The sequence below is a fragment of the Electrophorus electricus genome, chromosome 21, assembly GCF_013358815.1.
Source record: "Electrophorus electricus isolate fEleEle1 chromosome 21, fEleEle1.pri, whole genome shotgun sequence".
NCBI classification, from domain to species: domain Eukaryota; kingdom Metazoa; phylum Chordata; class Actinopteri; order Gymnotiformes; family Gymnotidae; genus Electrophorus; species Electrophorus electricus.
In genome coordinates, this window is record NC_049555.1 from 1007449 (window position 1) to 1035350 (window position 27902).

General features: G+C 41.3%; 5 non-coding genes across 5 annotated transcripts; all 5 read right to left on the minus strand.

Annotated features, from left to right (window-relative positions):
- Positions 1-2774: 2774 nt before the first annotated feature.
- trnap-cgg lies at positions 2775-2846 on the minus strand. The gene has a single exon. It is a non-coding gene; the product is annotated as a tRNA-Pro (tRNA).
- Positions 2847-3878: 1032 nt separating this feature from the next.
- trnap-cgg lies at positions 3879-3950 on the minus strand. The gene has a single exon. It is a non-coding gene; the product is annotated as a tRNA-Pro (tRNA).
- Positions 3951-5466: 1516 nt separating this feature from the next.
- On the minus strand, positions 5467-5538 carry trnap-ugg. Its single transcript has one exon. It is a non-coding gene; the product is annotated as a tRNA-Pro (tRNA).
- A 2494-nt stretch (positions 5539-8032) lies between these two features.
- trnap-ugg lies at positions 8033-8104 on the minus strand. The gene has a single exon. It is a non-coding gene; the product is annotated as a tRNA-Pro (tRNA).
- A 2491-nt stretch (positions 8105-10595) lies between these two features.
- Positions 10596-10667, minus strand: trnap-ugg. The gene has a single exon. It is a non-coding gene; the product is annotated as a tRNA-Pro (tRNA).
- Between the last annotated feature and the right edge of the window lie 17235 nt (positions 10668-27902).

Sequence of the window (27902 nt, forward strand, 5' to 3'; positions counted from 1 at the left end):
ATGTATTTCAAGTGAAAAGAGTTCATACAGGGGAGAATAAGTTGTTTTAAGATGTTTGTAATGTGACCATTGAAAGTAATTGCAACTCTGTTTTTACACCTCTAACCACAACAAAACAGTGTTTCCATGCATTGTAATCAGCTTATACACCGTTTCAGAGCAAGACATATTGTTTTTAACCAAGACACATTGTTTTTAACCATGCATTGCATGGAAACGCTGTTTCGTTGTGGTTAGAGGTGTAAAAACAGAGTTGCAATTACTTTCAGTTCACATTACAAACAACTTGTTGTCCCCTTTATAAACTCTTTTCACTTGAAACATGTGTTTTCTTAGCGCATTGTAAGTTATTCAATTGGTTAAAAACAATATATCTTGCTCTGAAATGGTGTATAAGCCTATTGCAATGCAATGAAACGCTGTTTTGTTGTGGTTAGAGGTCTAAAAACAGAGTTGAAATTACTTTCAGTTCACTTTACTAACGTCTTGTTCTCCACTGTGTAAACTCTTTTCACTTAAAATACGTGTTATAAACTGTTTTATATTTTGGTCAATAACAGTTTGCCTTGCTCTGGAACAATGTATAAGTCAGTTAGAATGCTTTGAAACGCTTATGCATAGTGGGTAGAGGTGAAAGAGCAAATTTTCAATTATCTGAAATGTTCATATTGAAAACATGTTAAAACAGTTTGTAGGCCATTGGATAAACTCTTTTCACTTGAAATATGTGTTTTCTTAGCATAATGTAAGTTATTCACTTTGGTTAAAAACAATATATATTTTGCTCTGAAACGGTGTATAAGCTGATTACAATGCATGGAAACGTTGTTTCGTTGTGGTTAGAAGTGAAAAATAGAGTTGCAATTACTTTCAATGGTCACTTTATAAACATCTTAATACAACTTGTTCTCCCCTGTATGAACTCTTTTCACTTAAAATATGTGTTTTCTTAGCATAATGTAAGTTATTCAATTTGGTGAAAAAAAAAATAAATCTTGCTCTGAAATGGTATATAAACCGATTGAAATGCATGGAATCGCTGTTTCGTTGTGGTTAGACGTGTAAAAAGAGCCCGTTTTGCAGTTTCCATTGATCGACTTTTCGATTTCTGGCTGAAGTCCACATTTGGACACCTTCTTCAGGCCGGCACGCCATTGAAGGCCGAAAGAATGCAAGCCATCTGCTCGTTGTGACCTTCCACATGCTGATATCCCTTAGGCATTCTTGAGAGGCCTTAACATCAAAGGTATGATCATTTCAGCGCTTTGCAACGTTTTTGGCTATGCTGTGGTTCCGCCAAAGCTGAATCAAGGCCATGGCCAGATGGAGCATGCCGAGTTTTGTGATGCTGCATCAAATGGCTTAGATTTTATTCACCTTTGAAAAGAAGCTTTGGCAATGACTCAGCAAAATGCACTTTTTAAAATCACTGTCGAAGCCGGGCGCGCCACCCTTTAACCTATCTCCAGCAAATTCACTGCCTATCAACTAGGCCTTGGTCTGATAGAGCCCACTGATTGCTTAACCTGTGAAAACCACATCTGGCAATGACATGGCAAAACACACTTAAAAAAAACTCCACAATGCATGTGCATCAATGAGTTGACCTAGCCGTACAAAACTCAAGGACTTTAATCCAGGCATTGGACAGATGGATGACAATAAGTTTGAAAGCCCTAGCTTTAAAGTTGTTGGGTGTTTGACACTGTGCATTTCTCTGTAAAAATAGACGTCTGATAGAGCCCACTGCTCGTTGTGACCTTCCACATGCTAAGCTCTCTTAGGCATTCTTGAGAGGCCTTAACATCAAAGGTATGATCATTTCAGCCCTTTGCAATGTTTTTGGCTATGCTGTGGTTCCGCCAAAGCTGATTTTCCAACTTCACCACACATGGTACTAAAATATGTGTCTCTAATATTTACCGAAGCTCAAGCCAGTTCTGGTCCCTTAGATCTTCCACCCTACAAAGTTTAGTCGCAAGGCTAATCTAATTTGATTGTTACAGTTAAGACAGCATATTTAAATAGCCTGTGAAAAAACACTCCTAAGTCTCGCACGCTAATACTTTGACTCAGCAAAATGCACTTTTTAAAAATCACTGTCGAAGCCGGATTAGCACCAGCCCTTAAAACTATCTCCAGCAAATTCACTGGCTATAAATCTAGGCCTTGGTCTGATAGAGCCCACTGAGTTGCTTAGCCTGTGAAAACCACACTGGCAATGACATGGCAAAACAAACTTTAAAAAAAAACCCACAATGCATGTGCATCAATGAGTTGACCTAGCCGTACAAAACTCAAGGACTTTATTCCAAGCATTGGACAGATGGATGACATTAATTTTGAAAGCCCTAGCTTTAAAGTTGCTGGTTGGGCGACACTGTGCATTTCTCTGTAAAACCAGACATCAGGTTTAGGTGAGTGTTACCTAAGTAAATTCCTTAAAACCTAACAAGCAAATTCTGGCTTAGATCACCAGGACAGGAAGTGGGCACTCTAGTATTTTCTGAAGTTGGACACTACTTCGCAAAATTTAAAGGAGTTTACTTGCTCTAACATCAGTCAGAGATTTGAGACGAAGGTGGGCTTGTCCGGGACCTCTCACACCTGAAGCGAGAAACCATTCCTCCAGACCAACAAGCCTTTTCACACCTCCCTATTGTCCACCTTTTTACTGGACCGTTGAAAGAAACAGAAGTCTGGGACCCAGCATTCTTCAGAAAGGGCCACTCATAAATGGTGCCAGACACCTGTTCATCTAAAGTAAGTAAACAGGGCTCGTCCGGGATTTGAACCCGGGACCTCTTGCACCCGAAGGAAGAATCATACGCCTAGACCAACGAGCCCGTTTTGGCAGTTTCCATTGACCGACTTTTAATTTCTGGCTGAAGTACACATTTGGACACCTTCTACAGGCCGGCACGCCATTGAAGGCCGAAAGAATGCAAGCCATCTGCTCGTTGTGACCTTCCACATGCTGATATCCCTTAGGCATTCTTGAGAGGCCTTAACATCAAAGGTATGATCATTTCAGCCTTTTGCAATATTTTTGGCTATGCTGTGGTTCCGCCAAAGCTGAATCAAGGCCATGGCCAGATGGAGCATGCCGAGTTTTGTGATGCTGCATCAAATGGCTTAGATTTTATTCACCTTTGAAAAGAAGCTTTGGCAATGACTCAGCAAAATGCACTTTTTAAAAATCACTGTCGAAGCCGGATTAGAACCAGCCCTTAAAACTATCTCCAGCAAATTCACTGGCTATAAATCTAGGCCTTGGTCTGATAGAGCCCACTGAGTTGCTTAGCATGTGAAAACCACACTGGCAATGACATGGCAAAACAAACTTTAAAAAAACCCCACAATGCATGTGCATCAATGAGTTGACCTAGCCGTACAAAACTCAAGGACTTTATTCCAAGCATTGGACAGATGGATGACATTAATTTTGAAAGCCCTAGCTTTAAAGTTGCTGGTTGGGCGAAACTGTGCATTTCTCTGTAAAAACAGATGTCAGGTTTAGGTGAGTGTTACCTAAGTAAATTCCTTAAAACCTAACAAGCAAATTCTGGCTTAGATCACCAGGACAGGAAGTGGGCACTCTAGAATTTTCTGAAGTTGGACACTACTTCGCAAAATTTTAAAGGAGTTTACTTGCTCTAACATGAGTTAGAGATTTGAGACGAAGGTGGGCTTGTCCGGGACCTCTCACACCTGAAGCGAGAACCATTCCTCCAGACCAACAAGCCTTTTCACACCTCCCTATTGTCCACCTTTTTTACTGGACCGTTGAAAGAAACAGAAGTCTGGGACCCAGCATTCTTCAGAAAGGGCCACTCATAAATGGTGCCAGACACCTGTTGATCTAAAGTAAGTAAACAGGGCTCGTCCGGGATTTGAACCCGGGACCTCTCACACCCGAAGCGAGAATCAGACTCCTAGACCAACGAGCCCGTTTTGGCAGTTTCCATTGACCGACTTTTTGATTTCTGGCTGAAGTCCACATTTGGACACATTCTACAGGCCGGCACGCCATTGCAGGCCGAAAGAATGCAAGCCATCTGCTCGTTGTGACCTTCCACATGCTGATATCCCTTAGGCATTCTTGAGAGGCCTTAACATCAAAGGTATGATCATTTCAGCCTTTTGCAATGTTTTTGGCTATGCTGTGGTTCCGCCAAAGCTGAATCAAGGCCATGGCCAGATGGAGCATGCTGAGTTTTGTGATGCTGCATCAAATGGCTTAGATTTTATTCACCTTTGAAAAGAAGCATTGGCAATGACTCAGCAAAATGCACTTTTTAAAAATCACTGTCGAAGCCGGGCGCGCCACCCCTTTAACCTATCTCCAGCAAAATCACTGGCTATCAACTAGGCCTTGGTCTGATAGAGCCCACTGATTGCTTAACCTGTGAAAACCACACTGGCAATGACATGGCAAAAGAAACTTTTAAAAAAAACAACCCACAATGCATGTGCATCAATGAGTTGACCTAGCCGTACAAAAATCAAGGACTTTAATCCAGGCATTGGACAGATGGATGACATTAAGTTTGAAAGTCCTAGCTTTAAAGTTGCTGGTTGGGTGACACTGTGCATTTCCCTGTAAAAATAGACGTCTGATAGAGCCCACTGCTCGTTGTGACCTTCCACATGCTGATATCCCTTAGGCATTCTTGAGAGGCCTTAACATCAAAGGTATGATCATTTCAGCCCTTTGCAATGTTTTTGGCTATGCTGTGGTTCCGCCAGAGCTGATTTTCCAACTTCACCACACATGGTACTAAAATATGTGTCTCTAATATTTACCGAAGCTCAAGCCATTTCCGGTCCCTTAGATTTTCCACCTTACAAAGTTTAGTCACAAGGCTAATCTAATTTGATTGTTACAGTTAAGACAGCATATTTAAATAGCCTGTGAAAAAACACTCCTAAGTCTAGCGCACTAATACATTAACTCAGCAAAATCCACCTTTTAAAAATCACTCTCGAAGCCTACGTGCCATCCCTTTAACCTCTCTCCAGCAAACTCACTGGCTATAAACTAGGTCTTAGTCTAATAGAGCCCAGTGAGTTGCTTAGCCTGTGAAAACCACACTGGCAATGACATGGCAAAATCACACTTTAAAAAAAACAACCCACAATACATGTGCATCAATGAGTTGACCTAGCCGTACAAAAATCAAGGACTTTAATCCAGGCATTGGACAGATGGATGACATTAAGTTTGAAATCCCTAGCTTTAAAGTTGCTGGTTGGGTGACACTGTGCATTTCTCTGTAAAAACAGACGTCAGGTTTAGGTGATTGTTACCTAAGTAAATTCCTTAAAACCTAACAAGCAAATTCTGGCTTAGATCACCAGGACAGGAAGTGGGCACTCTTGTATTGTCTGAAGTTGGACACTACTTAGCATAATCTTAAAGAAGTTTCCTCACTCTAACATCAGTCAGAGATTTGAGGTGAAGGCGGGCTTGTCCGGGAATTGAACCCGGGACCTCTCACACCCAAAGCGAGAATCATACCTCTAGACCAACAAGCCTTTTCACACCCCCCTATAGTCCCCTTTTTACTGGACATTTGAAAGAAACAGAAGTCAGGGGCCCAGCACTTTTCAGAAAGGGCCACTAATAAATGGTGCCAGACACCTGTGGATCTAAAGTAAGGAAACAGGGCTCGTCCGGGATTTGAAACCGGGACCTCTCGCACCCTAACGAGGAATCATACGCCTAGACCAACCAGCCCGTGTTGGCAGTTTCCATTGATTGATTTTTCGATTTCTGGCTGAAGTCCACATTTGGACACCTTCTGCTAGCCGGCACGCCATTGAAGGCCGAAAGAATGCAAGCCATCTGCTCATTGTGACCTGCCATATGCTGATATCCCTTAGGCATTCTTGAGAGGCCTTAACATCAAAGGTATGATCATTTCAACCCTTTGCAATGTTTTTGGCTATGCTGTGGTTCCGCCAGAGCTGATTTTCCAACTTCACCACACATGGTACTAAAATATGTGTCTCTAATATTACCAAAGCTCAAGCCAGTTCCGGTCCCTTAGATCTTCCACCATACAAAGGTTAGTCACAAGGCTAATCTAATTTGATTGTTACAGTTAAGACAGCGTATTTAAATAGCCTGTGAAAAAACACTCCTAAGTCTAGCTGCACTAATACATTTGACTCAGCAAAATTCACTTTTAAAAATCACTCTCGAAGCCTAAGTGCCAACCCTTTAACCTCTCTCCAGCAAACTCACTGGCTATAAACTAGGCCTTAGTCTCATAGAGCCCAGTGAGTTGCTTAGCCTGTGAAAACCACACTGGCAATGACATGGCAAAACACACTTTAAAAAAAAAAACCCACAATGCATGTGCATCAATGACTTGACCTAGCCGTACAAAACTCAAGGGCTTTAATCCAGGCATTGGACAGATGGATGACATTCAGTTTAAAAGCCCTAGCTTTAAAGTTGCTGGAGGGGTGACACTGTGCATTTCACTGTAAAAATAGACGTCTAATAGAGCCCACTGCTTGTTGTGACCTTCCACATGCTAAGCTCTCTTAGGCATTCTTGGGAGGCCTTAACATCAAAGGTATGATCATTTCAGCCCTTTGCAATGTTTTTGGCTATGCTGTGGTTCCGCCAGAGCTGATTTTCCAACTTCACCACACATGGTACTAAAATATGTGTCTCTAATATTTACCGAAGCTCAAGCCATTTCCGGTCCCTTAGATTTTCCACCTTACAAAGTTTAGTCGCAAGGCTAATCTAATTTGATTGTTACAGTTAAGACAGCATATTTAAATAGCCTGTGAAAAAACACTCCTAAGTCTAGTGCACTAATACTTTGACTCAGCAAAATTCACTTTTTAAAAATCACTCTCGAAGCCTGCAGTGCCAACCCTTTAACCTCTCTCCAGCAAACTCACTGGCTATAAACTAGGCCTTAGTCTCATAGAGCCCAGTGAGTTGCTTAGCCTGTGAAAACCACACTGGCAATGACATGGCAAAACACACTTTAAAAAAAAAAACCCACAATGCATGTGCATCAATGAGTTGACCTAGCCGTACAAAAATCAAGGACTTTAATCCAGGCATTGGACAGATGGATGACATTAAGTTTGAAAGCCCTAGCTTTAAAGTTGCTGGTTGGGTGACACTGTGCATTTCACTGTAAAAATAGACGTCTGATAGAGCCCACTGCTCGTTGTGACCTTCCACATGCTAAGCTCTCTTAGGCATTCTTGGGAGGCCTTAACATCAAAGGTATGATCATTTCAGCCCTTTGCAATGTTTTTGGCTATGCTGTGGTTCCGCCAGAGCTGATTTTCCAACTTCACCACACATGGTACTAAAATATGTGTCTCTAATATTTACCGAAGCTCAAGCCATTTCCGGTCCCTTAGATTTTCCACCTTACAAAGTTTAGTCACAAGGCTAATCTAATTTGATTGTTACAGTTAAGACAGCATATTTAAATAGCCTGTGAAAAAACACTCCTAAGTCTAGCGCACTAATACTTTGACTCAGCAAAATTCACTTTTTAAAAATCACTCTCGAAGCCTCCGTGCCAACCCTTTAACCTATCTCCAGCAAACTCACTGGCTATAAACTAGGCCTTAGTCTCATAGAGCCCAGTGAGTTGCTTAGCCTGTGAAAACCACACTGGCAATGACATGGCAAAACACACTTTAAAAAAAAAAAACCCACAATGCATGTGCATCAATGAGTTGACCTAGCCGTACAAAAATCAAGGACTTTAATCCAGGCATTGGACAGATGGATGACATTAAGTTTGAAAGCCCTAGCTTTAAAGTTGCTGGTTGGGTGACACTGTGCATTTCTCTGTAAAAACAGACGTCAGGTTTAGGTGATTGTTACCTAAGTAAATTCCTTAAAACCTAACAAGCAAATTCTGGCTTAGATCACCAGGACAGGAAGTGGGCACTCTTGTATTGTCTGAAGTTGGACACTACTTAGCATAATCTTAAAGAAGTTTCCTCACTCTAACATCAGTCAGAGATTTGAGGTGAAGGCGGGCTTGTCCGGGAATTGAACCCGGGACCTCTCACACCCAAAGCGAGAATCATACCTCTAGACCAACAAGCCTTTTCACACCCCCCTATAGTCCCCTTTTTACTGGACATTTGAAAGAAACAGAAGTCAGGGGCCCAGCACTTTTCAGAAAGGGCCACTAATAAATGGTGCCAGACACCTGTGGATCTAAAGTAAGGAAACAGGGCTCGTCCGGGATTTGAAACCGGGACCTCTCGCACCCTAACGAGGAATCATACGCCTAGACCAACCAGCCCGTGTTGGCAGTTTCCATTGATTGATTTTTCGATTTCTGGCTGAAGTCCACATTTGGACACCTTCTGCTAGCCGGCACGCCATTGAAGGCCGAAAGAATGCAAGCCATCTGCTCATTGTGACCTGCCATATGCTGATATCCCTTAGGCATTCTTGAGAGGCCTTAACATCAAAGGTATGATCATTTCAACCCTTTGAATGTTTTTGGCTATGTTGTCTTCCCGCCAGAGCTTATTTTCCAACTTCACCACACATGGTACTAAAATATGTGTCTCTAATAATTACCAAAGCTCAAGCCAGTTCCGGTCCCTTAGATCTTCCACCATACAAAGGTTAGTCGCAAGGCTAATCTAATTTGATTGTTACAGTTAAGACAGCATATTTATATTGCCTGTGAAAAAACACTCCTAAGTCTAGCGCACTAATACATTAACTCAGCAAAATCCACCTTTTAAAAATCACTCTCGAAGCCTACGTGCCAACCCTTTAACCTCTCTCCAGCAAACTCACTGGCTATAAACTAGGCCTTAGTCTCATAGAGCCCAGTGAGTTGCTTAGCCTGTGAAAACCACACTGGCAATGACATGGCAAATCACACTTTAAAAAAAAAAAACCCACAATGCATGTGCATCAATGACTTGACCTTGCCGTACAAAACTCAAGGGCTTTAATCCAGGCATAAGACAGATGGATGACATTCAGTTTAAAAGCCCTAGCTTTAAAGTTGCTGGATGGGTGACACTGTGCATTTCACTGTAAAATAGACGTCTAATAGAGCCCACTGCTTGTTGTGACCTTCCACATGCTAAGCTCTCTTATGCATTCTTGAGAGGTCGTAAAATCAAAGGTATGATCATTTCAGCCCTTTGCAACGTTTTTGGCTATGCTGTGGTTCCGCCAGAGCTGATTTTCCAAATTCACCACACATGGTACTAAAATATGTGTCTCTAATATTTACCGAAGCAGAAGCCATTTCCGGTCCCTTATATTTTCCACCTTACAAAGTTTAGTCGCAAGGCTAATCTAATTTGATTGTTACAGTTAAGACAGCATATTTAAATAGCCTGTGAAAAAACACTCCTAAGTCTAGTGCACTAATACTTTGACTCAGCAAAATTCACTTTTTAAAAATCACTCTTGAAGCCTGCATGCCATCCCTTTAACCTCTCTCCAGCAAACTCACTGGCTATAAACTAGGCCTTAGTCTCATAGAGCCCAGTGAGTTGCTTAGCCTGTGAAAACCACACTGGCAATGACATGGCAAAAGAAACTTTTAAAAAAAACAACCCACAATGCATGTGCATCAATGAGTTGACCTAGCCGTACAAAAATCAAGGAATTTAATCCAGGCATTGGACAGATGGATGACATTAAGTTTGAAAGTCCTAGTTTTAAAGTTGCTGGTTGGGTGACACAGCATTTCCCTGTAAAAATAGACGTCTGATAGAGCCCACTGCTCGTTGTGACCTTCCACATGCTGATATCCCTTAGGCATCCTTGAGTGGCCTTAACATCAAAGGTATAATCATTTCAGCCCTTTGCAATGTTTTTGGCTATGCTGTGGTTCCGCCAGAGCTGATTTTCCAACTTCACCACACATGGTACTAAAATATGTGTCTCTAATATTTACCGAAGCTCAAGCCATTTCAGGTCCCTTAGATTTTCCACAGTACAAAGTTTAGTCACAAGGCTAATCTAAGTTGATTGTTACAGTTAAGACAGCATATTTATATTGCCTGTGAAAAAACACTCCTAAGTCTAGCGCACTAATACTTTAACTCAGCAAAATCCACCTTTTAAAAATCACTCTCGAAGCCTCCGTGCCAACCCTTTAACCTCTCTCCAGCAAACTCACTGGCTATAAACTAGGTCTTAGTCTAATAGAGCCCAGTGAGTTGCTTAGCCTGTGAAAACCACACTGGCAATGACATGGCAAATCACACTTTAAAAAAAAACAACCCACAATGCATGTGCATCAATGAGTTGACCTAGCCGTACAAAAATCAAGGACTTTAATCCAGGCATTGGACAGATGGATGACATTAAGTTTGAAATCCCTAGCTTTAAAGTTGCTGGTTGGGTGACACTGTGCATTTCTCTGTAAAAACAGACGTCAGGTTTAGGTGATTGTTACCTAAGTAAATTCCTTAAAACCTAACAAGCAAATTCTGGCTTAGATCACCAGGACAGGAAGTGGGCACTCTTGTATTGTCTGAAGTTGGACACTACTTAGCATAATCTTAAAGAAGTTTCCTCACTCTAACATCAGTCAGAGATTTGAGGTGAAGGCGGGCTTGTCCGGGAATTGAACCCGGGACCTCTCACACCCAAAGCGAGAATCATACCTCTAGACCAACAAGCCTTTTCACACCCCCCTATAGTCCCCTTTTTACTGGACATTTGAAAGAAACAGAAGTCAGGGGCCCAGCACTTTCAGAAAGGGCCACTAATAAATGGTGCCAGACACCTGTGGATCTAAAGTAAGGAAACAGGGCTCGTCCGGGATTTGAAACCGGGACCTCTCGCACCCTAACGAGGAATCATACGCCTAGACCAACCAGCCCGTGTTGGCAGTTTCCATTGATTGATTTTTCGATTTCTGGCTGAAGTCCACATTTGGACACCTTCTGCTAGCCGGCACGCCATTGAAGGCCGAAAGAATGCAAGCCATCTGCTCGTTGTGACCTTCCACATGCTAAGCTCTCTTAGGCATTCTTGAGAGGCCTTAACATCAAAGGTATGATCATTTCAGCCCTTTGCAATGTTTTTGGCTATGCTGTGGTTCCGCCAGAGCTGATTTTCCAACTTCACCACACATGGTACTAAAATATGTGTCTCTAATATTTACCAAAGCTCAAGCCAGTTCCGGTCCCTTAGATCTTCCACCATACAAAGGTTAGTCGCAAGGCTAATCTAATTTGATTGTTACAGTTAAGACAGCATATTTAAATAGCCTGTGAAAAAACACTCCTAAGTCTAGCGCACTAATACTTTGACTCAGCAAAATTCACTTTTTAAAAATCACTCTCGAAGCCTCCGTGCCAACCCTTTAACCTATCTCCAGCAAACTCACTGGCTATAAACTAGGCCTTAGTCTCATAGAGCCCAGTGAGTTGCTTAGCCTGTGAAAACCACACTGGCAATGACATGGCAAAACACACTTTAAAAAAAAAAACCCACAATGCATGTGCATCAATGACTTGACCTAGCCGTACAAAACTCAAGGGCTTTAATCCAGGCATTGGACAGATGGATGACATTCAGTTTAAAAGCCCTAGCTTTAAAGTTGCTGGTTGGGTGACACTGTGCATTTCACTGTAAAAATAGACGTCTGATAGAGCCCACTGCTCGTTGTGACCTTCCACATGCTAAGCTCTCTTAGGCATTCTTGGGAGGCCTTAACATCAAAGGTATGATCATTTCAGCCCTTTGCAATGTTTTTGGCTATGCTGTGGTTCCGCCAGAGCTGATTTTCCAACTTCACCACACATGGTACTAAAATATGTGTCTCTAATATTTACCGAAGCTCAAGCCATTTCCGGTCCCTTAGATTTTCCACACTACAAAGTTTAGTCGCAAGGCTAATCTAATTTGATTGTTACAGTTAAGACAGCATATTTAAATAGCCTGTGAAAAAACACTCCTAAGTCTAGCGCACTAATACTTTGACTCAGCAAAATGCACTTTTTAAAAATCACTCTCGAAGCCTCCGTGCCAACCCTTTAACCTATCTCCAGCAAACTCACTGGCTATAAACTAGGCCTTAGTCTCATAGATCCCAGTGAGTTGCTTAGCCTGTTAAAACCAAACTGGCAATGACATGGCAAAACAAACTTTAAAAAAAAACAACCCACAATGCATGTGCATCAATGATTTGACCTAGCCGTACAAAAATCAAGGAATTTAATCCAGGCATTGGACAGATGGATGACATTAAGTTTGAAAGCCCTAGCTTTAAAGTTGCTGGTTGGGTGACACTGTGCATTTCACTGTAAAAATAGACGTCTGATAGAGCCCACTGCTCGTTGTGACCTTCCACATGCTAAGCTCTCTTAGGCATTCTTGGGAGGCCTTAACATCAAAGGTATGATCATTTCAGCCCTTTGCAATGTTTTTGGCTATGCTGTGGTTCCGCCAGAGCTGATTTTCCAACTTCACCACACATGGTACTAAAATATGTGTCTCTAATATTTACGGAAGCTCAAGCCATTTCAGGTCCCTTAGATTTTCCACACTACAAAGTTTAGTCACAAGGCTAATCTAAGTTGATTGTTACAGTTAAGACAGCATATTTAAATAGCCTGTGAAAAAACACTCCTAAGTCTAGCGCACTAATACTTTGACTCAGCAAAATTCACTTTTTAAAAATCACTCTCGAAGCCTCCGTGCCAACCCTTTAACCTCTCTCCAGCAAACTCACTGGCTATAAACTAGGCCTTAGTCTCATAGAGCCCAGTGAGTTGCTTAGCCTGTGAAAACCACACTGGCAATGACATGGCAAAACACACTTAAAAAAAAAAACCCACAATGCATGTGCATCAATGACTTGACCTAGCCGTACAAAACTCAAGGGATTTAATCCAGGCATTGGACAGATGGATGACATTCAGTTTGAAAGCCCTAGCTTTAAAGTTGCTGGTTGGGTGACACTGTGCATTTCACTGTAAAAATAGACGTCTGATAGAGCCCACTGCTCGTTGTGACCTTCCACATGCTAAGCTCTCTTAGGCATTCTTGGGAGGCCTTAACATCAAAGGTATGATCATTTCAGCCCTTTGCAATGTTTTTGGCTATGCTGTGGTTCCGCCAGAGCTGATTTTCCAACTTCACCACACATGGTACTAAAATATGTGTCTCTAATATTTACCGAAGCTCAAGCCATTTCCGGTCCCTTAGATTTTCCACACTACAAAGTTTAGTCGCAAGGCTAATCTAATTTGATTGTTACAGTTAAGACAGCATATTTAAATAGCCTGTGAAAAAACACTCCTAAGTCTAGCGCACTAATCCTTTGACTCAGCAAAATTCACTTTTTAAAAATCACTCTCGAAGCCTCTGTGCCAACCCTTTAACCTATCTCCAGCAAGCTCACTGGGTATAAACTAGGCCTTAGTCTCATAGAGCCCAGTGAGTTGCTTAGCCTGTGAAAACCACACTGGCAATGACATGGCAAAACACACTTTAAAAAAAAAACCCCACAATGCATGTGCATCAATGAGTTGACCTAGTCATACAAAAATCAAGGACTTTAATCCAGGCATTGGACAGATGGATGACATTAAGTTTGAAAGTCCTAGCTTTAAAGTTGCTGGTTGGGTGACACTGTGCATTTCACTGTAAAAATAGACGTCTGATAGAGCCCACTGCTCGTTGTGACCTTCCACATGCTAAGCTCTCTTAGGCATTCTTGGGAGGCCTTAACATCAAAGGTATGATCATTTCAGCCCTTTGCAATGTTTTTGGCTATGCTGTGGTTCGGCCGGAGCTGATTTTCCAACTTCACCACACATGGTACTAAAATATGTGTCTCTAATATTTACCGAAGCTCAAGCCATTTCCGGTCCCTTAGATTTTCCACCTTACAAAGTTTAGTTACAAGGCTAATTTAATTTGATTGCTACAGTTAAGACAGCATATTTAAATAGCCTGTGAAAAAACACTCTTAAGCCTATTGCACTAATACTTTGACTCAGCAAAATTCACTTTTTAAAAATCACTCTCGAAGCCTCCGTGCCAACCCTTTAACCTATCTCCAGCAAACTCACTGGCTATAAACTAGGCCTTAGTCTCATAGAGCCCAGTGAGTTGCTTAGCCTGTGAAAACCACACTGGCAATGACATGGCAAAACACACTTTAAAAAAAAAAACCCCACAATGCATGTGCATCAATGAGTTGACCTAGTCATACAAAAATCAAGGACTTTAATCCAGGCATTGGACAGATGGATGACATTCAGTTTAAAAGCCCTAGCTTTAAAGTTGCTGGATGGGTGACACTGTGCATTTCACTGTAAAAATAGACGTCTAATAGAGCCCACTGCTTGTTGTGACCTTCCACATGCTAAGCTCTCTTAGGCATTCTTGGGAGGCCTTAACATCAAAGGTATGATCATTTCAGCCCTTTGCAATGTTTTTGGCTATGCTGTGGCTCCACCAAAGATGATTTTCCAACTTCACCACACATGGTACTAAAATATGTGTCTCTAATATTTACCGATGCTCAAGCCATTTCCGGTCCCTTAGATTTTCCACCCTACAAAGTTTAGTCGCAAGGCTAATCTAATTTGATTGTTACAGTTAAGACAGCATATTTAAATAGCCTGTGAAAAAACACTCCTAAGTCTAGCGCACTAATACTTTGACTCAGCAAAATCCAACTTTTAAAAATCACTCTCGAAGCCTCCGTGCCAACCCTTTAACCTATCTCCAGCAAACTCACTGGCTATAAACTAGGCCTTAGTCTCATAGAGCCCAGTGAGTTGCTTAGCCTGTGAAAACCACACTGGCAATGACATGGCAAAACACACTTTAAAAAAAAAAAACCCACAATGCATGTGCATCAATGAGTTGACCTAGTCATACAAAAATCAAGGACTTTAATCCAGGCATTGGACAGATGGATGACATTCAGTTTAAAAGCCCTAGCTTTAAAGTTGCTGGATGGGTGACACTGTGCATTTCACTGTAAAAATAGACGTCTAATAGAGCCCACTGCTTGTTGTGACCTTCCACATGCTAAGCTCTCTTAGGCATTCTTGGGAGGCCTTAACATCAAAGGTATGATCATTTCAGCCCTTTGCAATGTTTTTGGCTATGCTGTGGTTCCGCCAGAGCTGATTTTCCAACTTCACCACACATGGTACTAAAATATGTGTCTCTAATATTTACCGAAGCTCAAGCCATTTCCGGTCCCTTAGATTTTCCACCCTACAAAGTTTAGTCACAAGGCTAATCTAATTTGATTGTTACAGTTAAGACAGCATATTTAAATAGCCTGTGAAAAAACACTCCTAAGTCTAGCAGACTAATACTTTGACTCAGCAAAATTCACTTTTTAAAAATCACTCTCGAAGCCTCCGTGCCAACCCTTTAACCTATCTCCAGCAAACTCACTGGCTATAAACTAGGCCTTAGTCTCATAGAGCCCACTGAGTTGCTTAGCCTGTGAAAACCACACTGGCAATGACATGGCAAAACACACTTTAAAAAAAAGAACCCACAATGCATGTGCATCAATGACTTGACCTAGCCGTACAAAACTCAAGGGCTTTAATCCAGGCATTGGACAGATGAATGACATTCAGTTTGAAAAGCCCTAGCTTTAAAGTTGCTGGTTGGGTGACACTGTGCATTTCACTGTAAAAATAGACGTCTGATAGAGCCCACTGCTCGTTGTGACCTTCCACATGCTAAGCTCTCTTAGGCATTCTTGGGAGGCCTTAACATCAAAGGTATGATCATTTCAGCCCTTTGCAATGTTTTTGGCTATGCTGTGGTTCCGCCAGAGCTGATTTTCCAACTTCACCACACATGGTACTAAAATATGTGTCTCTAATATTTACCGAAGCTCAAGCCATTTCCGGTCCCTTAGATCTTCCACCATACAAAGTTTAGTCACAAGGCTAATCTAATTTGATTGTTACAGTTAAGACAGCGTATTTAAATAGCCTGTGAAAAAACACTCCTAAGTCTAGCGCACTAATCCTTTGACTCAGCAAAATTCACTTTTTAAAAATCACTCTTGAAGCCTGCATGCCAACCCTTTAACCTATCTCCAGCAAGCTCACTGGCTATAAACTAGGCCTTAGTCTCATAGAGCCCAGTGAGTTGCTTAGCCTGTGAAAACCACACTGGCAATAACATGGCAAAACACACTTAAAAAAAAAAACCCCACAATGCATGTGCATCAATGACTTGACCTAGCCGTACAAAACTCAAGGGCTTTAATCCAGGCATTGGACAGATGGATGACATTCAGTTTAAAAGCCCTAGCTTTAAAGTTGCTGGATGGGTGACACTGTGCATTTCACTGTAAAAATAGACGTCTGATAGAGCCCACTGCTTCGTTGTGACCTTCCACATGCTAAGCTCTCTTAGGCATTCTTGGGAGGCCTTAACATCAAAGGTATGATCATTTCAGCCCTTTGCAATGTTTTTGGCTATGCTGTGGTTCCGCCAGAGCTGATTTTCCAACTTCACCACACATGGTACTAAAATATGTGTCTCTAATATTTACCGAAGCTCAAGCCATTTCCGGTCCCTTAGATTTTCCACCTTACAAAGTTTAGTCACAAGGCTAATCTAATTTGATTGTTACAGTTAAGACAGCATATTTAAATAGCCTGTGAAAAAACACTCCTAAGTCTAGCAGACTAATACTTTGACTCAGCAAAATTCACTTTTTAAAAATCACTCTCGAAGCCTCCGTGCCAACCCTTTAACCTATCTCCAGCAAACTCACTGGCTATAAACTAGGCCTTAGTCTCATAGAGCCCAGTGAGTTGCTTAGCCTGTGAAAACCACACTGGCAATGACATGGCAAAACACACTTTAAAAAAAAAAACCCACAATGCATGTGCATCAATGACTTGACCTAGCCGTACAAAACTCAAGGGCTTTAATCCAGGCATTGGATAGATGGATGACATTCACTTTAAAAGCCCTAGCTTTAAAGTTGCTGGTTGGGTTACATTGTGCATTTCACTGTAAAAATAGACGTCTGATAGAGCCCACTGCTCGTTGTGACCTTCCACATGTTAAGCTCTCTTAGGCATTCTTGGTAGGCCTTAACATCAAAGGTATGATCATTTCAGCCCTTTGCAATATTTTTGGCTATGCTGTGGTTCGGCCGGAGCTGATTTTCCAACTTCACCACACATGGTACTAAAATATGTGTCTCTAATATTTACCGAAGCTCAAGCCATTTCCGGTCCCTTAGATTTTCCACCCTACAAAGTTTAGTCGCAAGGCTAATCTAATTTGATTGTTACAGTTAAGACAGCATATTTAAATAGCCTGTGAAAAAACACTCCTAAGTCTAGCGCACTAATACTTTGACTCAGCAAAATTCACTTTTTAAAAATCACTCTCGAAGCCTCCGTGCCAACCCTTTAACCTATCTCCAGCAAACTCACTGGCTATAAACTAGGCCTTAGTCTCATAGAGCCCAGTGAGTTGCTTAGCCTGTGAAAACCACACTGGCAATGACATGGCAAAACACACTTTAAAAAAAAAAACCCACAATGCATGTGCATCAATGACTTGACCTAGCCATACAAAACTCAAGGGATTTAATCCAGGCATTGGACAGATGGATGACATTCAGTTTAAAAGCCCTAGCTTTAAAGTTGCTGGTTGGGTGACACTGTGCATTTCACTGTAAAAATAGACGTCTGATAGAGCCCACTGCTCGTTGTGACCTTCCACATGCTAAGCTCTCTTAGGCATTCTTGGGAGGCCTTAACATCAAAGGTATGATCATTTCAGCCCTTTGCAATGTTTTTGGCTATGCTGTGGTTCCGCCAGAGCTGATTTTCCAACTTCACCACACATGGTACTAAAATATGTGTCTCTAATATTTACCGAAGCTCAAGCCATTTCCGGTCCCTTAGATTTTCCACCCTACAAAGTTTAGTCGCAAGGCTAATCTAATTTGATTGTTACAGTTAAGACAGCATATTTAAATAGCCTGTGAAAAAACACTCCTAAATCTACTGCACTAATACTTTGACTCAGCAAAATTCACTTTTTAAAAATCACTCTCGAAGCCTCCGTGCCAACCCTTTAACCTATCTCCAGCAAGCTCACTGGGAATAAACTAGGCCTTAGTCTCATAGAGCCCAGTGAGTTGCTTAGCCTGTGAAAACCACACTGGCAATGACATGGCAAAACACACTTTAAAAAAAAAAACCCACAATGCATGTGCATCAATGACTTGACCTAGCCGTACAAAACTCAAGGGCTTTAATCCAGGCATTGGACAGATGGATGACATTCAGTTTAAAAGCCCTAGCTTTAAAGTTGCTGGTTGGGTGACACTGTGCATTTCACTGTAAAAATAGACGTCTGATAGAGCCCACTGCTCGTTGTGACCTTCCACATGCTAAGCTCTCTTAGGCATTCTTGGGAGGCCTTAACATCAAAGGTATGATCATTTCAGCCCTTTGCAATGTTTTTGGCTATGCTGTGGTTCCGCCAGAGCTGATTTTCCAACTTCACCACACATGGTACTAAAATATGTGTCTCTAATATTTACCGAAGCTCAAGCCATTTCCGGTCCCTTAGATTTTCCACCTACAAAGTTTAGTCGCAAGGCTAATCTAATTTGATTGTTACAGTTAAGACAGCATATTTAAATAGCCTGTGAAAAAACACTCCTAAGTCTAGCTGCACTAATACTTTGACTCAGCAAAATTCACTTTTTAAAAATCACTCTCGAAGCCTCCGTGCCAACCCTTTAACCTATCTCCAGCAAAGCTCACTGGGTATAAACTAGGCCTTAGTCTCATAGAGCCCAGTGAGTTGCTTAGCCTGTGAAAACCACACTGGCAATGACATGGCAAAACACACTTTAAAAAAAAAAAACCCACAATGCATGTGCATCAATGACTTGACCTAGCCGTACAAAACTCAAGGGCTTTAATCCAGGCATTGGACAGATGGATGACATTCACTTTAAAAGCCCTAGCTTTAAAGTTGCTGGTTGGGTTACATTGTGCATTTCACTGTAAAAATAGACGTCTGATAGAGCCCACTGCTTCGTTGTGACCTTCCACATGCTAAGCTCTCTTAGGCATTCTTGGGAGGCCTTAACATCAAAGGTATGATCATTTCAGCCCTTTGCAATATTTTTGGCTATGCTGTGGTTCCGCCAGAGCTGATTTTCCAACTTCACCACACATGGTACTAAAATATGTGTCTCTAATATTTACCGAAGCTCAAGCCATTTCCGGTCCCTTAGATTTTCCACACTACAAAGTTTAGTCACAAGGCTAATCTAATTTGATTGTTACAGTTAAGACAGCATATTTAAATAGCCTGTGAAAAAACACTCTTAAGTCTAGTGCACTAATACTTTGACTCAGCAAAATTCACTTTTTAAAAATCACTCTCGAAGCCTCCGTGCCAACCCTTTAACCTATCTCCAGCAAGCTCACTGGGAAGAAACTACGCCTTAGTCTCATAGAGCCCACTGAGTTGCTTAGCCTGTGAAAACCACACTGGCATTGACATGGCAAAACACACTTAAAAAAAAAAACCCCACAATGCATGTGCATCAATGACTTGACCTAGCCGTACAAAACTCAAGGGATTTAATCCAGGCATTGGACAGATGGATGACATTCAGTTTAAAAGCCCTAGCTTTAAAGTTGCTGGTTGGGTGACACTGTGCATTTCACTGTAAAAATAGACGTCTGATAGAGCCCACTGCTCGTTGTGACCTTCCACATGCTAAGCTCTCTTAGGCATTCTTGGGAGGCCTTAACATCAAAGGTATGATCATTTCAGCCCTTTGCAATGTTTTTGGCTATGCTGTGGTTCCGCCAGAGCTGATTTTCCAACTTCACCACACATGGTACTAAAATATGTGTCTCTAATATTTACCAATGCTTAAGCCATTTCCGGTCCCTTAGATTTTCCACCCTACAAAGTTTAGTCGCAAGGCTAATCTAATTTGATTGTTACAGTTAAGACAGCATATTTAAATAGCCTGTGAAAAAACACTCCTAAGTCTAGCGCACTAATACTTTGACTCAGCAAAATTCACTTTTTAAAAATCACTCTCGAAGCCTCCGTGCCAACCCTTTAACCTATCTCCAGCAAGCTCACTGGGAATAAACTAGGCCTTAGTCTCATAGAGCCCAGTGAGTTGCTTAGCCTGTGAAAACCACACTGGCAATGACATGGCAAAACACACTTTAAAAAAAAAAACCCCACAATGCATGTGCATCAATGAGTTGACCTAGCCATACAAAACTCAAGGACTTTAATCCAGGCATTGGACAGATGGATGACATTCAGTTTAAAAGCCCTAGCTTTAAAGTTGCTGGTTGGGTGACACTGTGCATTTCACTGTAAAAATAGACGTCTAATAGAGCCCACTCTTTGTTGTGACCTTCCACATGCTAAGCTCTCTTAGGCATTCTTGGGAGGCCTTAACATCAAAGGTATGATCATTTCAGCCCTTTGCAATGTTTTTGGCTATGCTGTGGTTCCGCCAGAGCTGATTTTCCAACTTCACCACACATGGTACTAAAATATGTGTCTCTAATATTTACCGAAGCTCAAGCCATTTCCGGTCCCTTAGATTTTCCACCTTACAAAGTTTAGTCACAAGGCTAATCTAATTTGATTGTTACAGTTAAGACAGCATATTTAAATAGCCTGTGAAAAAACACTCCTAAGTCTAGCGCACTAATACTTTGACTCAGCAAAATTCACTTTTTAAAAATCACTCTCGAAGCCTCTGTGCCAACCCTTTAACCTATCTCCAGCAAGCTCACTGGGTATAAACTAGGCCTTAGTCTCATAGAGCCCAGTGAGTTGCTTAGCCTGTGAAAACCACACTGGCAATGACATGTCAAAACACACTTTAAAAAAAAAAAAACTACAATGCATGTGCATCAATGAGTTGACCTAGTCATACAAAAATCAAGGACTTTAATCCAGGCATTGGACAGATGGATGACATTCAGTTTAAAAGCCCTAGCTTTAAAGTTGCTGGATGGGTGACACTGTGCATTTCACTGTAAAAATAGACGTCTAATAGAGCCCACTGTTTGTTGTGACCTTCCACATGCTAAGCTCTCTTAGGCATTCTTGGGAGGCCTTAACATCAAAGGTATGATCATTTCAGCCCTTTGCAATGTTTTTGGCTATGCTGTGGTTCCGCCAGAGCTGATTTTCCAACTTCACCACACATGGTACTAAAATATGTGTCTCTAATATTTACCGAAGCTCAAGCCATTTCCGGTCCCTTAGATTTTCCACCTTACAAAGTTTAGTTACAAGGCTAATTTAATTTGATTGCTACAGTTAAGACAGCATATTTAAATAGCCTGTGAAAAAACACTCTTAAGCCTATTGCACTAATACTTTGACTCAGCAAAATTCACTTTTTAAAAATCACTCTCGAAGCCTCTGTGCCAACCCTTTAACCTATCTCCAGCAAGCTCACTGGGTATAAACTAGGCCTTAGTCTCATAGAGCCCAGTGAGTTGCTTAGCCTGTGAAAACCACACTGGCAATGACATGGCAAAACACACTTTAAAAAAAAAAAACCCACAATGCCTGTGCATCAATGAATTGACCTAGCCGTACAAAACTCAATGCATTTAATCCAGGCAATGGACAGATGGATGACATTCAGTTTAAAAGCCCTAGCTTTAAAGTTGCTGGTTGGGTGACACTGTGCATTTCACTGTAAAAATAGACGTCTGATAGAGCCCACTGCTCGTGGTGACCTTCCACATGCTAAGCTCTCTTAGGCATTCTTGGGAGGCCTTAACATCAAAGGTATGATCATTTCAGCCCTTTGCAATGTTTTTGGCTATGCTGTGGTTCCGCCAGAGCTGATTTTCCAACTTCACCACACATGGTACTAAAATATTTGTATCTAATATTTAAGGAAGCTCAAGCCATTTCAGGTCCCTTAGATTTTCCACACTACAAAGTTTAGTCACAAGGCTAATCTAAGTTGATTGTTACAGTTAAGACAGCATATTTAAATAGCCTGTGAAAAAACACTCCTAAGTCTAGTGCACTAATACTTTGACTCAGCAAAATTCACTTTTTAAAAATCACTCTCGAAGCCTCCGTGCCAACCCTTTAACCTATCTCCAGCAAAGCTCACTGGCTATAAACTAGGCCTTAGTCTCATAGAGCCCAGTGAGTTGCTTAGCCTGTGAAAACCACACTGGCAATGACATGGCAAAACACACTTTAAAAAAAAAAAACTACAATGCATGTGCATCAATGAGTTGACCTAGTCATACAAAAATCAAGGACTTTAATCCAGGCATTGGACAGATGGATGACATTCAGTTTAAAAGCCCTAGCTTTAAAGTTGCTGGATGGGTGACACTGTGCATTTCACTGTAAAAATAGACGTCTAATAGAGCCCACTCTTTGTTGTGACCTTCCACATGCTAAGCTCTCTTAGGCGTTCTTGGGAGGCCTTAACATCAAAGGTATGATCATTTCAGCCCTTTGCAATGTTTTTGGCTATGCTGTGGTTCCGCCAGAGCTGATTTTCCAACTTCACCACACATGGTACTAAAACATGTGTCTCTAATATTTACCGAAGCTCAAGCCATTTCCGGTCCCTTAGATTTTCCACCTACAAAGTTTAGTCGACAAGGCTAATCTAATTTGATTGTTACAGTTAAGACAGCATATTTAAATAGCCTGTGAAAAAACACTCCTAAGTCTAGCTGCACTAATACTTTGACTCAGCAAAATTCACTTTTTAAAAATCACTCTCGAAGCCTCTGTGCCAACCCTTTAACCTATCTCCAGCAAGCTCACTGGCTATAAACTAGGCCTTAGTCTCATAGAGCCCACTGAGTTGCTTAGCCTGTGAAAACCACACTGGCAATGACATGGCAAAACACACTTAAAAAAAAAAAACCCACAATGCATGTGCATCAATGACTTGACCTAGCCGTACAAAACTCAAGGGATTTAATCCAGGCATTGGACAGATGGATGACATTCAGTTTAAAAGCCCTAGCTTTAAAGTTGCTGGATGGGTGACACTGTGCATTTCACTGTAAAAATAGACGTCTGATAGAGCCCACTGCTTGTTGTGACCTTCCACATGCTAAGCTCTCTTAGGCATTTTTGGGAGGCCTTAACATCAAAGGTATGATCATTTCAGCCCTTTGCAATGTTTTTGGCTATGCTGTGGCTCCACCAAAGATGATTTTCCAACTTCACCACACATGGTACTAAAATATGTGTCTCTAATATTTACCGAAGCTCAAGCCATTTCCGGTCCCTTAGATTTTCCACACTACAAAGTTTAGTCACAAGGCTAATCTAATTTGATTGTTACAGTTAAGACAGCATATTTAAATAGCCTGTGAAAAAACACTCTTAAGCCTATTGCACTAATACTTTGACTCAGCAAAATTCACTTTTTAAAAATCACTCTCGAAGCCTCCGTGCCAACCCTTTAACCTATCTCCAGCAAGCTCACTGGGAATAAACTAGGCCTTAGTCTCATAGAGCCCAGTGAGTTGCTTAGCCTGTGAAAACCACACTGGCAATGACATGGCAAAACACACTTAAAAAAAAAACCCCACAATGCATGTGCATCAATGAGTTGACCTAGTCTTACAAAAATCAAGGACTTTAATCCAGGCATTGGACAGATGGATGACATTAAGTTTGAAAGTCCTAGCTTTAAAGTTGCTGGTTGGGTGACACTGTGCATTTCACTGTAAAAATAGACGTCTGATAGAGCCCACTGCTCGTTGTGACCTTCCACATGCTAAGCTCTCTTAGGCATTCTTGAGAGGTCGTAACATCAAAGGTATGATCATTTCAGCCCTTTGCAATGTTTTTGGCTATGCTGTGGTTCCGCCAGAGCTGATTTTCCAACTTCACCACACATGGTACTAAAATATGTGTCTCTAATATTTACCGAAGCTCAAGCCATTTCCGGTCCCTTAGATTTTCCACACTACAAAGTTTAGTCGCAAGGCTAATCTAATTTGATTGTTACAGTTAAGACAGCATATTTAAATAGCCTGTGAAAAAACACTCCTAAGTCTAGTGCACTAATACTTTGACTCAGCAAAATTCACTTTTTAAAAATCACTCTCGAAGCCTCCGTGCCAACCCTTTAACCTATCTCCAGCAAGCTCACTGGCTATAAACTAGGCCTTAGTCTCATAGAGCCCAGTGAGTTGCTTAGCCTGTGAAAACCACACTGGCAATGACATGGCAAAACACACTTTAAAAAAAAAAAACCCACAATGCATGTGCATCAATGACTTGACCTAGCCGTACAAAACTCAAGGGCTTTAATCCAGGCATTGGACAGATGGATGACATTCAGTTTAAAAGCCCTAGCTTTAAAGTTGCTGGATGGGTGACACTGTGCATTTCACTGTAAAAATAGACGTCTAATAGAGCCCACTGCTTGTTGTGACCTTCCACATGCTAAGCTCTCTTAGGCATTCTTGGGAGGCCTTAACATCAAAGGTATGATCATTTCAGCCCTTTGCAATGTTTTTGGCTATGCTGTGGTTCCGCCAGAGCTGATTTTCCAACTTCACCACACATGGTACTAAAATATGTGTCTCTAATATTTACCGAAGCTCAAGCCATTTCCGGTCCCTTAGATTTTCCACCTTACAAAGTTTAGTCACAAGGCTAATCTAATTTGATTGTTACAGTTAAGACAGCATATTTAAATAGCCTGTGAAAAAACACTCCTAAGTCTAGTGCACTAATACTTTGACTCAGCAAAATTCACTTTTTAAAAATCACTCTCGAAGCCTCCGTGCCAACCCTTTAACCTATCTCCAGCAAACTCACTGGCTATAAACTAGGCCTTAGTCTCATAGAGCCCAGTGAGTTGCTTAGCCTGTGAAAACCACACTGGCAATGACATGGCAAAACACACTTTAAAAAAAAAAAACTACAATGCATGTGCATCAATGAGTTGACCTAGTCATACAAAAATCAAGGACTTTAATCCAGGCATTGGACAGATGGATGACATTAAGTTTGAAAGTCCTAGCTTTAAAGTTGCTGGTTGGGTGACACTGTGCATTTCACTGTAAAAATAGACGTCTGATAGAGCCCACTGCTCGTTGTGACCTTCCACATGCTAAGCTCTCTTAGGCATTCTTGGGAGGCCTTAACATCAAAGGTATGATCATTTCAGCCCTTTGCAATGTTTTTGGCTATGCTGTGGTTCCGCCAGAGCTGATTTTCCAACTTCACCACACATGGTACTAAAATATGTGTCTCTAATATTTACCGAAGCTCAAGCCATTTCCGGTCCCTTAGATTTTCCACCTTACAAAGTTTAGTCACAAGGCTAATCTAATTTGATTGTTACAGTTAAGACAGCATATTTAAATAGCCTGTGAAAAAACACTCCTAAGTCTAGCGCACTAATACTTTGACTCAGCAAAATTCACTTTTTAAAAATCACTCTCGAAGCCTCCGTGCCAACCCTTTAACCTATCTCCAGCAAACTCACTGGCTATAAACTAGGCCTTAGTCTCATAGAGCCCAGTGAGTTGCTTAGCCTGTGAAAACCACACTGGCAATGACATGGCAAAACACACTTTAAAAAAAAAAAACCCACAATGCATGTGCATCAATGACTTGACCTAGCCGTACAAAACTCAAGGGATTTAATCCAGGCATTGGACAGATTGATGACATTCAGTTTGAAAGCCCTATCTTTAAAGTTGCTGTTTGGGTGACACTGTGCATTTCTCTGAAAAAATAGACATCTGATAGAGCCCATGCTTGTTGTGACCTTCCACATGCTAAGCTCTCTTATGCATTTTTGGGAGGCCTTAACATCAAAGGTATGATCATTTCAGCCCTTTGCAATGTTTTTGGCTATGCTGTGGCTCCACCAAAGATGATTTTCCAACTTCACCACACATGGTACTAAAATATGTGTCTCTAATATTTACCGAAGCTCAAGCCATTTCCGGTCCCTTAGATTTTCCACCTACAAAGTTTAGTCAGCAAGGCTAATCTAATTTGATTGTTACAGTTAAGACAGCATATTTAAATAGCCTGTGAAAAAACACTCTTAAGCCTATTGCACTAATACTTTGACTCAGCAAAATTCACTTTTTAAAAATCACTCTCGAAGCCTCCGTGCCAACCCTTTAACCTATCTCCAGCAAGCTCACTGGGAATAAACTAGGCCTTAGTCTCATAGAGCCCAGTGAGTTGCTTAGCCTGTGAAAACCACACTGGCAATGACATGGCAAAACACACTTTAAAAAAAAAAAAAAACAATGCATGTGCATCAATGAGTTGACCTAGTCATACAAAAATCAAGGACTTTAATCCAGGCATTGGACAGATGGATGACATTAAGTTTGAAAGTCCTAGCTTTAAAGTTGCTGGTTGGGTGACACTGTGCATTTCACTGTAAAAATAGACGTCTGATAGAGCCCACTGCTCGTTGTGACCTTCCACATGCTAAGCTCTCTTAGGCATTCTTGAGAGGCCTTAACATCAAAGGTATGATGATCTCAGCCCTTTGCAACATTTTTGGCTATGCTGTGGTTCCGCCAGAGCTGATTTTCCAACTTCACCACACATGGTACTAAAATATGTGTCTCTAATATTTACCGAAGCTCAAGCCATTTCCGGTCCCTTAGATTTTCCACCCTACAAAGTTTAGTCACAAGGCTAATCTAATTTGATTGTTACAGTTAAGACAGCATATTTAAATAGCCTGTGAAAAAACACTCCTAAGTCTAGCGCACTAATACTTTGACTCAGCAAAATTCACTTTTTAAAAATCACTCTCGAAGCCTCCGTGCCAACCCTTTAACCTATCTCCAGCAAGCTCACTGGGTATAAACTAGGCCTTAGTCTCATAGAGCCCAGTGAGTTGCTTAGCCTGTGAAAACCACACTGGCAATGACATGTCAAAACACACTTTAAAAAAAAAAAACTACAATGCATGTGCATCAATGAGTTGACCTAGTCATACAAAAATCAAGGACTTTAATCCAGGCATTGGACAGATGGATGACATTCAGTTTAAAAGCCCTAGCTTTAAAGTTGCTGGATGGGTGACACTGTGCATTTCACTGTAAAAATAGACGTCTAATAGAGCCCACTGCTTGTTGTGACCTTCCACATGCTAAGCTCTCTTAGGCATTCTTGGGAGGCCTTAACATCAAAGGTATGATCATTTCAGCCCTTTGCAATGTTTTTGGCTATGCTGTGGTTCCGCCAGAGCTGATTTTCCAACTTCACCACACATGGTACTAAAATATGTGTCTCTAATAATTAACGAAGCTAAAGACATTTCCGGTCCCTTAGATTTTCCACCTTACAAAGTTTAGTCACAAGGCTAATCTAATTTGATTGTTACAGTTAAGACAGCATATTTAAATAGCCTGTGAAAAAACACTCTTAAGCCTATTGCACTAATACTTTGACTCAGCAAAATTCACTTTTTAAAAATCACTCTCGAAGCCTCCGTGCCAACCCTTTAACCTATCTCCAGCAAGCTCACTGGGAATAAACTAGGCCTTAGTCTCATAGAGCCCAGTGAGTTGCTTAGCCTGTGAAAACCACACTGGCAATGACATGGCAAAACACACTTAAAAAAAAAAAACCACAATGCATGTGCATCAATGACTTGACCTAGCCGTACAAAACTCAAGGGATTTAATCCAGGCATTGGACAGATTGATGACATTCAGTTTGAAAGCCCTATCTTTAAAGTTGCTGTTTGGGTGACACTGTGCATTTCACTGTAAAAATAGACGTCTGATAGAGCCCACTGCTCGTTGTGACCTTCCACATGCTAAGCTCTCTTAGGCATTCTTGGGAGGCCTTAACATCAAAGGTATGATCATTTCAGCCCTTTGCA